Raw genomic sequence first — 10,357 nt, forward strand, 5'->3', positions numbered from 1 at the left:
GCAGCATATAGTCCTATTAGGATGTGTGTCTTAATCAAGGCTTCTGTGGGAGCACATGCTGGACATCGACTTTACTGATAAGTGGTGGAAACAAGCTGTGGAGATAACCCATGCAAGAGCGTCTTCCACCAGACTCACAGTTCCAGGTCACAGGGTTCATTTACTTCTCTAAAGCCTGGGTAACTTAAATAAATCCTGATGTGGAGGACATGCTTCTGTTACAAGCTTCTTGCTCAACTTAATGTTTTCTTTGTGTCAATCCTTTACAATTTTTATCAAGACTATTTTGAGATCCCGTCTAAACACGTTTAATTTCACAAGGGACATTTTTTACTTTTCAATTTTGTAGTTTTTGCATACATTTTGGCAAGGGTGTGTTCTGTTCTCTAGAATTTTGTAAGTTCAACCTCAGCACCATTCTATTGTATCTTGCTTTTGATCAGATACATGCTATTTTCCTGGTTTACACTCGGCTTATTACTGCTGTATTATAGAGCACTGCAGTGTTTGATGCAATTACTCAAACACTGGTAGTGATGGTCAGGACTGCTGTTGGTGGAGAATAATAGAGTGTCATAAATTATAAAATTGAGAACAATAATACATGGTATTAGCATGTAGACATTTTGTCCTTTAAGGTAAGAAGAGGGAGGTTTTTTAATTGTTTTATTTGAGACTGCACAAAACACCAAGCATCAAAATTAATGTTGTTGCTAATCGCTGACATTTCCACGCCAGTGAAAAAAATCTCCCTAGCATTTAGTATACAGAGAATAATTGCATTTTTTACATTTTTTATAACAGTACATTCACTAGCATGGACCAAGCCACAACCATGTGTTAGTTAAAGATTTAATGATCATTATGCATGTACAGATGAACATTATGAATGGATGAACATTATGAATGTGCAAATAGAGGAATTGATGTGGATGTCGTCTGATGGCTGGTCTGGGAGGATGTGTGATGCCCGGGATGAGGAGACTCAGAGTGGGGGTTCCGTCTCAGAAGCAGTTTTAGCCCGAATACTTTACAGACCCCCAGACGGTACCTAGAAAAGACATGAGAGAGATGTGCAACAGGAAGAGAAGAGGAGGAAGATGGACGAAGGAGGGGGAAAGGGAGGGTGGGTCAAGCAATCCAAGACACGAGCCTGGCTGCGCAGCACGGTATATGTTTGTCTGGTAATCAGAGGTATGGTTTAGGCGTGACCTAGCTCCCAAAGCTTAGTTTACAAATTAACTCCATTTATGTCAACAAGCTGGTATTTAAACGGTTAGAATTCTGAAAATACATGAACATTTGGTGGTGATGGTCAGAATTAAAGTTACCTAAAATATTTAACTTGTGCAAGTGGCTTAAGCAGCTTTAGGAGGGGGACATGAGAGCAACTTTTTAAAGGGATGCACAAGAGTTGAGCAGTTGCTCTGAGAGTCCTGTGCATCGCATACAGACACCAAAAGGGTTCCTTTTTCATCGTTGGTATCAGTCAGTGTTGTAGTCAACCACCTAAAACGACATCAAGTCATCACCAAGACTTTGAGGGGTTGAGACCAAGTCAAGACAAAACCAGGCCTGGTGCGAGTCCCAGGCTGCATGCCACAATAAAATGTGGAAAATGCTAACCAAAAGCACTCCTTAATTGATGTAAAATATCCACGTTCCTATAAAAAAACACCCAAAGAATACAAATTAATTCACGATTTGGCTGACATCCCCCCACACAGCCCGAGCTTCTTCGACCTATCTCCGTCAGTCACTTTCTTGAGAGTGTGTGTTAAGGGGGCGGGGAGAGGGGTGTTGACAGTAACAAAAAGTTACTGGTTGCATTTGAAGCAGGATATTTTACATCCCATCACAGTAAGAATTTTAACACATAAATCAGACAATGCATATGCATGTATGATATCCCTGCAGTTGTGGTCTTAAAATAAAATCCAGAGACCTCTTCATCTGAGAAAAAGATTCAGAGACCTTCAAAAAGTGAGACCGCAATGTGAGAGCAAGATTGATCTTGAGTGCTGCCACTGACCAAGCTGCTGTAATTGGCTTTTGGGAGTCCTCAAAGACCGGACACACATGCATTCAATTCCAAACAGTTAAACATTTTACATCTAGGTTTGCCATCTGCAACAGGAAAAGATCAGATATGATCTCTAAAATATGCTTTTGGGAAATGAAACCTTTTAAAGCCTACTTCAGCTCACTGAACTTCTTACCACCAGATGGATCAACGGAAGTACATTTCCAGGATAATTGCCTGACATGAGCCACGCGCAGGATGTCCCTCACCCATCCGCTGTCTGTGGGATGCAACAACAAACAAGCCAGCACGCTTCACCCTGAAAACGGCAAGTTTTTAACAAAATTTGAATTGCGCATGAGCCGGGTCTGCTTTGTTCTTTCGGGGAATGATTGTAAATATTTACAAAGACTATGTTTGATGCATTTACAGTATAACTGGTACATATTTGGGACCGATTGGCGAGATTGCTGTGGATGAAGTAAACACGGCAAAACACTGGTAAGAGCAAATTCCATTTAACCGTGTGCCCAGCTAATATAAATAGCTCACTTTGCTGTATTGTGTGAAATGTTCCACCAAAACAAGTTTCTTCCTGAGACCGATTTGGAGAGCCACCATCGCTGCGTCCAGAGCTTAGCTCCTCCCAAGACGATTGTGATTGGTTTAAAGAAAGACTACCCCCAGACTAAAGCCACTCTCCCTCTTTCTTATCAAATGATTTCCCCTCTTTTTGTTCTGTCTTTGTTTCTGCATTGCTGTGTTCTATCATTACTCTACTGACGGGGAGAGTTTGTGTACTGTTAACATTGCTTCAATTCATAAATAGAACATGGGAAATATTGATATTATGGTTGATGTGATCGGATTTCAGTGATCTCCGGTAATCACGTATTCCTTAATAAATATGTTAAAACAAAAATATCGGCTCCATGTGTACAGTTGTTTTTGTGTGTGCAGTCTGACTCTTGTCCATGTCGGATGACTTTTCGGGGGCCAGCGGGGCCACAGAGTGACTGACCTCTCCACAGATGTTATTACACATAGATGAGGTCGCCCATCTGATCAATAACCACTCACTGCGTAATCACACCAACATCTGTGAGTGTGTGTGTGTGTGTGTGTGTGTCTTTGCCCTCTCTCTGTCTCCCTCCATCTCTTGCTCCAAACGTTGTTTTTGCTACTGTATTGTATTTAACCGTATCGATTTCTCCGTGAACCACCTCCTCAAGGTTTTTTGCATGAGGACTCTGATCTGCAGCTGTAAACTTGTTGTATTCTATTTTTCTAAAATGCGTATAGAAAGATGAAAAACAAGCTAGAGTATCTCGTCTATGTGGCCTGAGCTGTCGATGATCAGAAGAAAATTAAAAGCAGTTTAGCTGCGTGTAAAAAGTTTCCTGTAAAAGTTGTGAAGTGTAGTTACTCTTAATAATGCATCAGTGACAGTTTATTGGCCGGTAAATATTATTTGACCGTAGCGGAAGTCATTTTCTCTGAAAGAGCACTGTAAAACTTTAATTGCTTCTGTTTAGCATTAAGTTAAGCCTCTGTGGGATTTAACTGCTGTCATTTGTGTTGAGTTACAGTGTGTGGGCTGACAGTCCGAAACAAATTCTGTTAAAGAGTTAGAAGTTCATTTTTTGTAGACATGTGGGGCTTGTAAAAACAAAAACCAAGAGTTCAGGAATAAAAGAGGTTAAAGAAGAGTGTTCATTGAAAAAAAATCTCAACTCAAGGGTTTTCGACAGCTTCATTGAGTTAGGTCATTTACACATAGATGTAAAAACTTTCATCTCATCTCATCCATGGTGATTTAAAAGTAAATGTAAAATGCTCAGAAATACAGACAGTTCCGGAACAAGACAAGGTGAGTTTAACTGTACAACCCCTTTCAACTACTAAGCAATTCAAAGTGTTATACATAAGACACAAGTAAATGTGTTGAGATGAAGTACAGTAAAACAACAAGATAGAGAGATACAAGTGGACCTTGAGTTGAAATTGTTGAGTTTGTGAGATTTGTGAGAGTGCAGAGTTTAACATCATGAAATGTTTTCCATTCAATACATTTTTAAGTTTTGTTACATTTTATTCAGCATAATGAAAACGTTTTTTTTTTCATGGTTAGCCATTCCTCTTCTTCTCTCTGGGAAATTGAGATACAACAATGAAAATGAACAATGTTAGTACAAATTAATAAACAGTGGATTCAGGAACTATTTACGCACTTTACTGACTGAATGTATTTAATTTAAAATAGCCTATACAGTTTTTGGCATTTTTGTTCTAGTAAACAATAAATTAAAAAGCATAAAACACATTTTTTGAATTATTTTTTGGCAAATATTAAAATTGAAATAAGTAATTTTTTTTATTTTACAAGTATTCTGATCATTTGCTACTGCAATCCAAATTGAGCTTTGTCATTGTGAGTTTTCATGTGTAGAATTAGTTGCCAACATCGCCAACACAATACAGTGTGCAAAAGGTGAATACTTTCTAAACTCACATGCCGACAACCATCATTATCCATAACTACATACATAACTACATAAAAATGAACAGATCAGGGAAATTATTAGTTTTTTTTTTTTTTTACAGTAAATCAGTTTCTGTCATCTCTACAAAAACTTAGTAAAACTTGTCCTACTTGCCATTTTTCTAAACTGACTAACGCCTTATCAAGCTTTTGGCTCAAAGGGTAACAGGGTCAGAAAAACATTTTGTACGTCCCGTCCATTTACGGTAACCCCCCACCCCCCCCTCCAAATCATAAACTTGGGTATGGGAGGATTGTGTGCGTCGACAGCAGCATGATTATTTGTTTGACCTGAGCTGTGTTCTCTATTAACGGCCTGCGGAGGAAGTCAGAGACCTGCAGTCTGCTGCCTCCCGGGGAGCACACAGTAGATATTCATCTGTTTATCATTAAAGGCTCAATCTGTCAAAATGACCGGGATCAAATAACTGTTACACATTTTGGCAGCTTTGTGTGTGTGTGTGTGTGTGTGTGTGTGTGTGTGTGCCTGGGCATTTGTCCTTCAGTTTTGTGCAATTGGAGGATTTTTGCCAAGGTAACCAACAGCTTGTTGTGAACCCACTTTTCCATTTGTTGGACGCGTGTGTGTGTGTGTGTGTGTGTGTGTGTGTGTGTGTGTGTGTGTGTGTGTGTGTTGAGAGAGTTGAGAGAGAGAGAGAATGCAAACGAGTGTGTTTATCTGTTGTGGAGTACTTTTTGTAATACTTTTACTTTGATATTTTGAGTAATCACATTTTGCTGATCATTCTTGATTTTGAATCCAGGACTTGTATTTTTTGATTGTTGTTTTAATACTCATACTTAAATGAAGGATCTGAGTACTTCTTTACCACTGCTGTAGACAGGGAGGCCTTCCTGTAACACTGGATGTTCAATGCTTGTAAATTGATGAGCATTGAAAAGGAACCTGAGAGCTACTTTAGGCCAGGGTCACCTATAAAGGCATAGTCCTATGGCCTAGTAGTTCAGCGGCCATGTATCCAAACTACAAGGCCCCCAGTTCAAATCCAACAAATGGACCTTTAATTCATGTTCTCTGTCTATCTTCACTGTCACTGTCCAATAAAAGAAAAATGACAACAAAACAAATCCAAGTTCAAGTCCAATTATGTGGATAAAGAAATATCAGTATGTATGCTAATGATATGTATGCAGTTTCATTATTGATTTTAAAAGCATCAATAGGTAAATCATCAGATTAAATGATGTGATGTCTCTCCAGATGGGACCATCTTATTCCACTCCATTGTGGAAAGTTTGAGGGTTTGCAGACACACACACACACACACACACACACAGTAAATTCTTGCCATAAATTTGAGTCCAGCCTTTCAATTTTTCACTTGAGAAAAAGCACAAAGCATGGGATCAGGATGTACTTAAAGCAACAAAGGTTAAAGTACTCATTTTTTCACAAGTTGAAGATGCATTTTGCCCATTTTTAAAATAATGTATATCATTTCATTGGATTATAGTTATTGACAGATTCAAATATCATGTTGATGTTGGTAAAGTTGGGGCTAAGTTGAAATACTTTACAAACTGCTGTGTAAAATATACTGATATTTCATGTTTTATTTGTTTATAATATTTTCTATGAATAATCTGTCAATTTAATGTAGTGGAAGTACAATATTTCCTCTGAAACGCAGTGGAGTAGAAGTATAAAGCAGCAGAGAATGGAAAGTACAAGTACCTTAAAATTGTACTTAACCACTGAATAGTGCTGTTTTCCTTCTTTCCTTTTTTTTTCTTTTCTTTTTTTTTACAGTTTTGAGCTCTTTTAGTTATGATCTTCCCTGTTGAGGAAGGCTATATATGCATCTAACAGTATAACAGAGTTGATTTTTCCATTGATACTACAGCCTTCTCAAGGTTCATATTCAACCATCCAACATGTCTTTACGCAGTATGCCCACATTCATGTCAAGGCTTAATTACTGCATACAGTAAATGTACTCGTAGAATTGGCATTTAAAAAAATACAATACAGCAAGTGTCATGACATTAAGAAGAGTAGCAGCAGTAGTCTTTATTACTTGCACAGAGAGAAAGCTACTTTTTATTCATCTGCAAATGTGCATGGTGGATGCCAAAATCTACCAGCCACTCAACTTTCTAAAGAGCCAAATTCTTTTTTTTTAATCCTGTAACTGCATGTAAAAAAGATCTATAATACTCAATCATGTTTATTGCATGAGGTTTTAAAGAAAATACTGACTTTCTCTTTCTCTTGGTACATGCGCACAGTGTTTCCAGTAGGATTTACAGACTTTGGATCAGAATAAAATCTGTTTTACTACTGGGAGTCTGTTCGGCTTTAACGTTACAGCTATCACACAGAGCTAACGTCAATGAATGTCCACATGTATAACATTTTGCGATGTGCATCTCAGACCGCATGTTTACTCACTATGACCACTGTTACTGTCATTACTTAACATTGTTCCAAAATGTGAACAATGTCGGCAGTGAACAAGCTAGCTAAACACCGCTCCAGCACATAGATGGTACCTTAGAAACAACAGTCACTGTGTCTTTCAATTGTCCTTTTCCTTTATGTTCTGAGCCCGGATGTTATTCCCATGGCAACAGTGCCAGTGTACCAGTGTTGCTTTCAGCACAGGCTAAAATGACACACAAACAACAGGCAAACAACAGACATTGAGCATAAGGTATTAAATGAATATAAAGTGGCATTAAATAAAAGGGGAATTCTAAAATGTGGTTGTCGTAGTACAAAACAATAGTGCAGTGTTTTATCATCGGAGCAACACATGACCTACTACCCTCCCCCCAAAATCTGAATGTTTGGTATGGAGAAGATCCCGCCTGTCCCCTGTGCCAAGTACCTGCATCCCTAAAGCACATTCTATCAGGATGCACTACAAGTCTCACCCAAGGCCGCTATACTTGGCGGCATAACCAAGTACTTGCAGAGCTGGCGTCAATACTGGAACAGAAGCAGACCACCATTAACAACCTCCCACAAATATCAGCAGGACAGGTCAACTTCACATGTTTCATACCAGCTGGCCAAAATCAATTAGCTTACTTAGCCTACTGCCCGTCACCCCTACCAGGGTATGAGCCAAAATCAAGAGCATCACATAATACCTAAGGATGCAAGCATCCTGCAGTCAGGGCGAGATTGGAAATTAGAAGTTGACCTCAATGAGAAGCTTGTGTTTCCGCCAGAAATAGTGACTACAACACTCATACGTTGTGGAATTAACAGTACCATGGGAAGATGGTGTTCAAGAGGCTTGAACACCATCAGAGGAAAAAAAAACAAATATTCCGACCTGGCAGCTGAAGCATCCCAGGATGGTTGGAAGACCAGCATCTTCCCAGTAGAGGTTGGTTGAGGGGATTTGTTGCCACATCTACCACCAGTTTGTTGAGGAAAATGGGGGTGAACGGTCGATCTCTCCATCAGGCCATCAAGTCAGAGTCAAGTGCTGCGGAAAAATGCAGTAACTGGCTCTGGATTAAGGGTAAGGACCCCAATTGGGCAGCAAGGCAGAAACAGATGGTAGGTGTATAGGCTTAGTCCTGACTTGGGAAGAAGGACCTTCCTGTCATGTGGAGCCCATAAGGGAACTGAAGGGTATGGCATGGAGGGGGGTGTACCTGGGACGCTAGGTACACTGTTGAGCCCTCTGGAGACGTTGTGGGCTTCAATCAGCGAATAGTCGATGAAGCAGGGTGCCCACCTGATGACCCTAATGATATACCTTACCCTCCATTTCTCCACTCCATATCGAATGCTATTGTCAAGAGTTTTCTACTAAAGGGATTGAAACATCTAGTTCTATTAGCTTTACTAAGTAAGTAAGCAGCGTCAAAATAAATTGATTATGTGACCAAATAATATAGTAAAAGTAAGTAACATAAATGATATTGAACTTTGACCATAAACAGTGTTGAAAAAGTAAGTACTTGTAATGGAAAAATATAAATTCAGATAATAAGCAAGCATCCGAAAAGCGTATCTCCAATGGGGAGATTTTGAGGCTAACAAGCCATCACCTTCAGCTAGCATTCCATTGATTCCCATTCATTTTGGTCTCTTTGACAGCAAATAACTTTACATCTTAAGCGCTTAAAGACTCTATTTGTCCTTTGGGAATTTCTAAAGAAACACAACAATGTATAAAAGGCTTTGTGTGAAAATAGGCTAACAATAGTGTCATAACCACTCAACTTTCTATTGCACAGTGCAGAGAAGCTCAGAAGCACTCAGGGGGACAAGGAGACATACAGTAAAGGGAGAAGCCCATAGAAAGTCCATGAAAGCATTGTAACCAAATATTAAATATTTCATGTTTTGATGGATTGGAAATACTACGGTATGTGACAAATGAATTCATATAAAGTAACATTTATCCACAAACAACTATGATATTTTAAGTTGTTGTTATATATTAAAGTAGGGTAACAAGATATACCTATATTCAAGGGGGATGGGGAAATTATACAGGCAATGGACAGCTGCTACTCACGTTCTCTTTCTCTGCAAAATTCGGATTGATTGAGATTTCTCTTGGTACAGCTACCAGAAGACGTACAACTTTCAGACTTGGTTGCTCACGTCACATCTACGTCGTCACGCTCAGTATGAGGCAGCGCAGTACGCTCAGCCTTAGACATAATAAAGAGTAGACGCCGCATTGGCTGCTGAGCGCGAGATTTCCAGCCGCCATCTTGGACCGGTGATACTCGTTACTTAGCAGCAGAAGATACAAGAAGCCAGAGCACTATGCAAAATATTCGTGCTCAGATCGGCGGATTTTGTTAATCTTATCTTTTTAACTCTGGGTTCTGTAAATCATTTTGAATCTATGCTTTGAAAATTGCTACATAATTTAAGTTTTGCGAGTTTTAAAGGGAGATATCAACCAAGTAAATGTGCAGTTTAAATAAAAACTGCCACTTTCATTTCATACTGCTACTTTAAATAAGTACTGGTACGCGTGCTTTATTAGGGGTGAAAGATATATCAACGCAATATCGTTAACCAGCACATTGTTATATACAGTAAGTGAGTATAACCTATACATTATTCTGGGGGGCCTAAAGCAGCACTAATATATGCTTATGTTGTTATTACGTTGGGATTGTCTCTGGTTTAGTTGGGATTTGTTTGATAAGACTTGCACGTTACTCTTATAAGTTATTTATGCATTTTATACTGTCCAACCAGTAGAACCCGTCCTGTTCTAGACATGGTCCTTAGTTATTTATTCATGCTGGACCAGTCCAATTTGACTGTCAGTTGAAATAAAACTTTAGTTGTAAGAAAACTTGTTTAATTTGTAAATCTATTTTGTAATTTTACATATGTTTAAAAATATCGGAATTCATATCGATGTTGCCATATCACATTCTGTCAATGTCGAGCAACCCTAGTGTGTGTGTGTGTTGGGCTGCTAAATGTCAAGGTCCGGGAGGCTATTGATGCAGAACAACGTGGTAGCCTACTGTGTGTGTGTGTGTGTGTGTGTGTGTGTGTGTGTGTGTGTGTGACAGAGAGAGAGACAAATATAAAAAGCTTAAAGTAGACTCTAATAACATAATCATATTGTTTCTTGTACTTAAATATCTAACTTTACGGTCACTATCTGTTTCTTCTTCCCTATCATATTTATAATGTGTGATTTGGTATATATACCTATTATACACTCACCGGCAACTTTATTAGGTACCCCATGCCATGCTAGCAACGGGTTGGACCCCCTTTTGCCTTCAGAACTGCCTCAATTCTTCGTGGCATAGATTCAACAAGGTGC

Source organism: Etheostoma cragini, chromosome 4 (assembly GCF_013103735.1).
Source record: "Etheostoma cragini isolate CJK2018 chromosome 4, CSU_Ecrag_1.0, whole genome shotgun sequence".
NCBI classification, from domain to species: Eukaryota; Metazoa; Chordata; class Actinopteri; order Perciformes; family Percidae; genus Etheostoma; species Etheostoma cragini.